The 7,500-nt window shown below is 38.2% G+C and overlaps 1 protein-coding gene across 1 annotated transcript in view; it reads left to right on the top strand.

The window, feature by feature from the left end:
* LOC132841363 (uncharacterized) overlaps window positions 1-7,500 on the top strand; it is a 266,572-nt gene that overhangs the window by 51,605 nt on the left and 207,467 nt on the right. The window lies entirely within an intron of this gene.

A 7,500-nucleotide genomic window follows, 5' to 3' on the forward strand; every position in this document is an offset into this window, starting at 1 on the left:
CTTTCATTCATTCTCCTTTTCCTTCCATCACTCTATCACTCTCAGTTCGTTTTCTTTCTGTCCAGCCTGCATTTCTCTTCCCTTCATCTTCTCACGCTTTTCATTCCATCACTCAATCCCTCCATCTCACCTTCTCTCTCTCACACACACATTTGCACAAGATCTCTGTCTTTTTCTCATCAGGTGGAATATAAAAAGCCCAGATGTGTTTGATCATCAGACACACACACACACACACACACACACACACACACTGTTTTTTCAATATGATTCACATTTTTCAGATTTGGTACAAATTCTTTATTTGTAGAGAAAGAAATAAAAACAAGTAAATAAATTAATGAAGCCATGAAAAAAGAGACAAACAGGAAAAAAGTAACATAAAATATAAAAATATAGATAGATGGAAGACCAAAAAAAGAAAAAACATGAAAGTAACCATTAATGGCAGAGTGAAAGAAAAAAATTAGAAGAATGAATAAATGGGGAGACAAAAATATTGACAAAAAGAAAACTGAAAAGATGGAAATAATAATAATAATAATAACCTTTTATTTTCTACAGCGCCTTTAAAAGAACATCTCAAAGCGCTTTACAAAAGCAAAATAAAATCAACAAAGTTACACACATAATATAAAGATTAAAATTAAAGCAACAAAAATAGACAATAAAATAAGCACTATGTAAAATTACAATTAGTCAAATTAAAAGCTACCCTAAAAAATGAGTTTTAAGCAGAGATTTAAAAGTGCCAAGAGATGTTGCTTGCCTTCTCTCAGTTGGTAATGAATTCCACAGTTTTGGAGCTAGTGAAGAGAAAGCCCTGATCTCCCGTCGATTTTAAACGAGTTAAAGGAACAGTTAAAAGACCAGTTTCAGAAGAACGAAGGTCGCGAGATGGAATATAAGGAATTAAAAGATCAGCCAAATATTGAGGAGCTAACCTGTGTAAGGCTTGTAGGTAAGCATCAGAATCTTAAAATCAACCCTAAACCTAACGGGGAGTCAGTGCAAGGACTCCAGAACGGGAGTAATGTGATCTTTTAACTTTGTTCTAGTAAGTATTCTCACCGCAGAATTTTGCACTACCTGTAATTTATTTAAGGTAGCTTTAGACACCCCAGGCAACAAGGCATTGCAGTAATCAATACGGGAAAACACTAAAGTGTTGATCAGTCTCTCAGCAACAGAAAATGACAGAATTGGACGCAATCTGGCAATATTTCTGAGACGGAAGAACGAAGTTTTAACCGTATTTTGGATATGTGACTCAAACGTTAAATTGGCATCAAAAATTACTCTAGAAATTAGAAAGACATTAATAGATGGGTAACAGAATAAAGAAAAGACAGGAATGAAAAAGAAAGAAAGGATGAATGGAGGCATGAAAGAATGAAGGAAAAAACAACAAGCAACAAAGGAAAGGTAAAAAAAAAAAAAGTAAAGTGTTAAAGGAACAATCCACTAAATGATTCAATAAAATAGACATGAAAGAAAAAGAAAGAAAGAAAGAAAGAAAGAAAGAAAGACCGCTTTATTTTTATTTCATTATTATATAAGATAAAGACATAAAAGCCCTGAAGCTGCTGCAGGTGAAACATCTCTGACTTCTCACAGTTCTAATGTGATGAATTTATCAGTGTGATTTTTATCTCTGGGTTTTTATGAGATTCAGTAAATCAACTGAGATCAACATCAATCTTTAATCAATGAAGATCAAATTCCTGAAAGACGAGAAAAGAACTGAGTTTATAAATATTTCATCAATTATACATGAGACAGGAATGTGAGCCCTTACACACACACACACACACACACACACATTTTATTTTTTAATAAAGATTCTTAAGTCTCTAAAAAAAATCACACTTACACACTAGACAATGACGAATTCTGGATTCAAATAATTCAAATATTTATACTAGGTGATGTAAAAGAAATTTATCCAAATTATCATAAAACATCTGACATGTGGCCAAGTCATGAATTACCGTGATGAGTAAAGAGTGAGGAGTAAAGAGTAAAGAGTAAGGAGTAAAGAGTGAGGAGTAAAGAGTAAAGAGTGAGGAGTAAAGAGTAAAGAGTGAGGAGTAAAGAGTGAGGAGTAAAGAGTAAAGAGTGAGGAGTAAAGAGTGAGGAGTAAAGAGTAAAGAGTGATGAGTAAAGAGTAAAGAGTGAGGAGTAAAGAGTGATGAGTAAAGAGTGATGAGTAAAGAGTGAGGAGTAAAGAGTGAGGAGTAAAGAGTGATGAGTAAAGAGTGATGAGTAAAGAGTGATGAGTAAAGAGTGAGGAGTAAAGAGTAAAGAGTAAAGAGTGATGAGTAAAGAGTGATGAGTAAAGAGTGAGGAGTAAAGAGTAAAGAGTGAGGAGTAAAGAGTGAGGAGTAAAGAGTGATGAGTAAAGAGTAAAGAGTGAAGAGTAAAGAGTAAAGAGTGATGAGTAAAGAGTAAAGAGTGAGGAGTAAAGAGTGATGAGTAAAGAGTGAGGAGTAAAGAGTAAAGAGTGAGGAGTAAAGAGTAAAGAGTGATGAGTAAAGAGTAAAGAGTGAGGAGTAAAGAGTGATGAGTAAAGAGTGATGAGTAAAGAGTGAGGAGTAAAAAGTAAAGAGTAAAGAGTAAAGAGTGAGGAGTAAAGAGTGAGGAGTAAAGAGTAAAGAGTGATGAGTAAAGAGTAAAGAGTAAAGAGTAAAGAGTGAGGAGTAAAGAGTGAGGAGTAAAGTCATGAGGACCATGTAAGGCTTCTTCCGCTGCACTCTGATAGGTTTTCTGTAGACTCCCTACAGCAGCGTGTCCCTGTTGATGCGAAGCTGCTGATTGGTCGGCTGCTGTAACACCTGCTATGACATCATCGTGTTTCACCTGGAAAGTTTAACTTGAGGTTTATCTTTAACATAAATATAACAGAATATACTTTAGACCATTATACAGAAAACTAAGCTTCGTATTTGAAACGGTTTAGTAAAACAAAGACATCGGGGACAAAAACACACTCTCCACTCTCATAAATGCTACACAGACACACACACCCACACACACACACACACACATTCCGCTAACGTGTCATCGTAAAAATCGCACAACTGTTGAACGTTCCATTCTACGGTCTGATTACACGGCTTTAAAAAGAGACCACATGTGCATATGAAATATGAATCAGACACTCGATACACACACACACTCACACACACACACACACACACACACTCACACACACTCACACACACTCACACAAAATTCTCTTTTTCTCTGTCACAGTGTCTCATTGATTTGTTCATTGATCTTCTGCTTCCTCTCCTTGTTTCCCGGAATAGTGCAGCTGAATGTGTGTGTGTGTGTGTGTGTATGTGTGTGTGTTCTATGGATTTATTCAATATTTGTGTAACAATGCTACAAATCTATGAGAGGCCATTTATGCCATAACGGCCTCTCATACAAATCAATGCTAATGTGTAATATGCACACACACACACACACACACACACACACACACACACACACACACAATTCCATTTCTGCTCATTAGTTTTGGTGTGTGTGTGTGTGTGTGTATGTGTGAGTGTGAAAACAGCTGAAGTTTTTATGAACTTGTAGCACACTGAACTAGCAAGTGTATAAAAATTTCACACACACACACACCCACCCCCATTATGCAAATGTTTCTTATGAGGACCACAATTGTGTGTGTGTGTGTGTGTGTGTGTGTGACACACTCATCAGGAAAAGAGGTTTTGTTTCATCTTCATTCTGCTCCTGGACACCAGACTGCAGGAGAACGTTAGAAGGTTAGAATCCTCAACACTCACAGCTGAATAAACACCACAAACAGCTATAAGGTGAAGACATGCAGCAGCTGTCATTAGCACTGATGATAACTGCAGTGTTGTGTTTACATCATGTTCATATTTCACATCAATTCATTCTCAGTTCTCACGTTACAGAATGAGAAATTAGCCAATAACTGAAGCAGTAAGTTCGCTGAGAGAATTCATTAGCTAACGTTAGCTGGCCGTGTGCCGCTCAGTTAGCTAGCCAACTCTCATAGTGATTAGTTTACATTGTCTGCTGATTGTGTAAAGGTCTGGCAGATTAGCTTTATGCTAATGAGCTCTCTTCATCTCCCATCATCTCCCATCAGCTCCCATCATCTCCCATCAGCTCCCATCATCTCCCATCAGCTACTATCAGCTCCCATCATCTCCCATCATCTCCTATCAGCTCCCATCATCTCCCATCATCTCCTATCAGCTACTATCAGCTCCCATCAGCTCCTATCAGCTACTATCAGCTCCTATAATCTCCCATCAGCTCCTAGAAGCTACTATCATCTCCCATCAAATTCTCCCAGCTCCTATTATCTCCCATTAGCTCCTATCATCTCCCATCAGCTCCCACCATCTTCTCACAGCTCCTATAAACTCCTATCAGCTCCTATCAGCTCCCATCATCTCCCATCATATCCCGTCATCTCCCATCATCTCCCATCATCTCCCATCAGCTCCCATCATCTTCTCCCACCTCCTATCAGCTCCCATAATTTTCCATCATCTCCTATCAGCTCCTATCAACTCCTATAAGCTCCTTTCAGCTACCATCATCTCCCATTAGCTCCCATCAGCTAATATCAGCTCCTATAATCTCCCATCAGCTCCTAGAAGCTACTGTCATCTCCCATCATCTTCTCCCAGCTCCTACCAGCTCCCATAATTTTCCATCATCTCCCATCAGCTCCTATCAGATCATCTTGAGTAGAATGCTAGTAGATCTTAGTGGAACAACATCCTCCTAACTGTGTTATATAAGCTGCACATACTCAGTTCTGGCTGTTAGCCATGTGGTCAAAGTGCACAAAATTCAGAACAATGTTCAGCTCCACACAGTGAAAATACAGTGAGGACTTCAGTCAAACCCCAAAACTGAACATCTCCTTCATCACGCTGTTCTGGTCTGTGTTCCTGTTAGATAATTGGTATTTAAACAATAATAACATTAATAAAATTATATTCATACTTTCTTTTTAAATGTGGAAATGTTGTTTCTGTAAATGTGAATAATATTCTAATATTCTAATTTTGTTTTTGTATGAACATTTCATTAAAAACATAAAACATTTCATTTGCATAAATTCAGGTTGTATATTTCATATTATTATTATTATTATTATTATTATTATTATTATTATTATTATTATTATTATTATTAAATTTAAAGATTTTCTGCTAGACTGGCTAATTAGCATACAGATCATATATCATCTCTGACAGTGCATTAATCACACACACACACACACACACACACACACACACACACACACACACACACACACACACAGGTTTAGCTTACACTCCTTAATGAGAGTCTGGAAAAACCTGTGAGAATGAAGTAAGAGGGTAAAAATAGAGGACAGGTGTGTGTGTGTGTGTGTGTGTGTGTGTGTGTGTGTGTGTGTGTGTGTTGGGGGTTAGGTGGGTGATGATTATATACCTGAGGGAGGCTGGAGCCTGGGAATAAAAATAGATGACAGGTGTGTGTGTGCATTTTACCTGTCAGCGGTTTCCATGACAACACAGGGGCTAAAGTTTTCCCTTAAATCACCTGTGTGTGTATGTGTGTGTGTGTGTGTGTGTGTGTGTTTTAAATACAACAATGTCAGCATATTTTGTTAAGGCATAGTTATACAGGAGAACCAAGAACTAATTCCACAGTAAAAACTTAAGAACCTGTGTGTGTGTGTGTGTGTGTGTGTGTGTGTGTGAGGGTTAACAGTCCTTGGAAAACCATGACTTCACTGAATATTTATCTGTCACAGTTAATATATCCATCATACTGTGTGTGTGTGTGTGTGTGTGTGTGTGTGTGTGTGTGTGTGTGTGTGCATGCGTGTTCCAGTGGGACATCAGTGGCTAGTATAAGTAGCAGTAAGTGTGAACTCATTATCCTTGGCTGGCCTTGTAATGACATGGTTAGCTTAGCATAGCATGTAGCCTAGAGCTAAAGTGCTAGTTGCAGTTAATGTAATAAATCTGATAGCCCCGAGTCTTAGAAGCTAGCGTAAAATAGCATTAGCCTAATATAGCATAGCTCAAGTGACACAAGAGGCCAAAAAATGACTGTATACCTTTTCTCACCAAGACATAAAGAAAAGGCAGTGAAAGGAGGAACATGTTCTGATTAGCCTGGACTCATTAGCCTGGACTGATTAGCCTGGACTCATTAGCCTGGACTGATTAGCCTGGACTCAGAACTAAAACAGACTGAATACACAGAACAACTGAGTTACAGTTACACTGCTCCAGGAAGGAAGGAAAGACAAACTTTTGACTGTGTTATGTTACACAATCTGAAAAAAGAAAAACATTTACAAAAATATTTAAATATAATGACAGAGAGAATGAAAGAGAAAAAAGACAGAATGGAATTACTGTAGAGGATAGAAAGAAGGACAGAAATAAGAAGAAAGGCAGGATGGAAAAATAAAAAAACACTTTCAAGTGAAGTTAAAATAAAATGGAATTTCATATATAATTGAAAGGCAGAATGACTTCACACACACACACACGCACACACACACACACACACACACACTCTCTCTCTCTCTCTCTCTCTCTCTCTCTCTCTCTTTCACACACACACACACACTCTCTCTCTCTCTCTCTCTCTCTCTCTCTTTCACACACACACACACACTCACACACACACACACACACACACACTCTCTCTCTCTCTCTCTCTCTCTCTCTCTCTCACACACACACACACACACACACACACTCTCTCTCTCTCTCTCTCTCTCTCTCTCTCTCTCTCTCTCTCTCTCTCTCTCTCTCTCTCTCTCTCTTTCACACACACACAGTTTATTGTGAAACACACCATGCGGTCGGGAAGAAAAAGCTTAAGGAGGATCATTTGCTTCATGCTGTCAGAGAGAGTGATGATGATAAGCTCAGTTTGTGTGTGTGTGTGTGTGTGTGTGTGTGTGTGTGTGTGTGTGTGTGTTTTGTGTAGTGAAAGGCATTCTGACATCTGGTAATGACACTGAACTCAGTGTCAGCGGGAGTTTGGCTAAAACTAGTGTTTATGATACACACTGATGACACACACATGACATACACACACATATACGCACACATGACATACATACACACACATACAAAGACACACATACACACACATATACGCACACATGACATACATACACACACATACTGTACACACATGACATACACACACATACTGTACACACATGACATACACACATATGACAAACACACACACCCACACACATACACACACACACAGATGACAAACACACACATACACACAAACACACACAGATGACAAACACACACACTGCAGATATAAGAGCTAATAGAAGCAAAATGTTTATGAATGTCTAATAGAAACTATGACTTTTCTCACCTGTCAGACAAAATGAAGGGGGAGGAGCTTAGGGCACATTTCTCCAATCACATTTCTCTGTTAGTAACATGTATTACAAATTAA

Source organism: Tachysurus vachellii, chromosome 26 (assembly GCF_030014155.1).
Source record: "Tachysurus vachellii isolate PV-2020 chromosome 26, HZAU_Pvac_v1, whole genome shotgun sequence".
Taxonomy (NCBI): Eukaryota; Metazoa; Chordata; class Actinopteri; order Siluriformes; family Bagridae; genus Tachysurus; species Tachysurus vachellii.